The sequence below is a fragment of the Sphaeroforma arctica genome (assembly GCF_001186125.1).
Source record: "Sphaeroforma arctica JP610 unplaced genomic scaffold supercont1.2219, whole genome shotgun sequence".
Taxonomy (NCBI): Eukaryota; class Ichthyosporea; order Ichthyophonida; genus Sphaeroforma; species Sphaeroforma arctica.
Window position 1 is genome coordinate 1 of NW_014038339.1, and position 613 is coordinate 613.

The following is a 613-nucleotide window of genomic DNA, read 5'->3' on the forward strand; positions in this document are numbered from 1 at the left end:
TAATATATATCAATCTAGATCTGTATTCGTTATACCCAGGAATAGGGGTGATCTAGTGATCTCACTCGGGGTACGCTTTCATATTTTTGTACCATTGTTTGAAGCTTCACTGGGTACAAGTACCTACCGTCCCTGTTGGGTTTTAGGGTTTTATACGTACAACTTAAGCTTTGCAACCAAGTTTGGAACCGACCACAGATGGTCCTCTATGTCTCTGTGTGTGTGTGTGAGTGTGTCTACCATACACCACATGTGAATGGATAGTTCCCCAGCCGCCACTCACTCACATGTCTCGATGTATTCACGTAACATGCCATACTAGAAACCCCTAAACCCTTGTAATATTCCATATTAGAAAACCCTAAACCCTAACAACATGCCATAATAGGACTCAGAAGCTCCTTCTGAGGCACCTCCGTTGGAGTATGTGAAGTGGCAGTTAACAGGTCAGCAACAGACAGTGGACATCATCTCACTCCCTCCACTACAGCCAGATGTGCTGGAGGCCCTGACTCTGCCCGACGACAAGGCCGATGCACCCATTGCTAGGTATGTTGATTGTGTATATGTATGCGTGTATATATATGTATGTATATACATAAATATATATCTA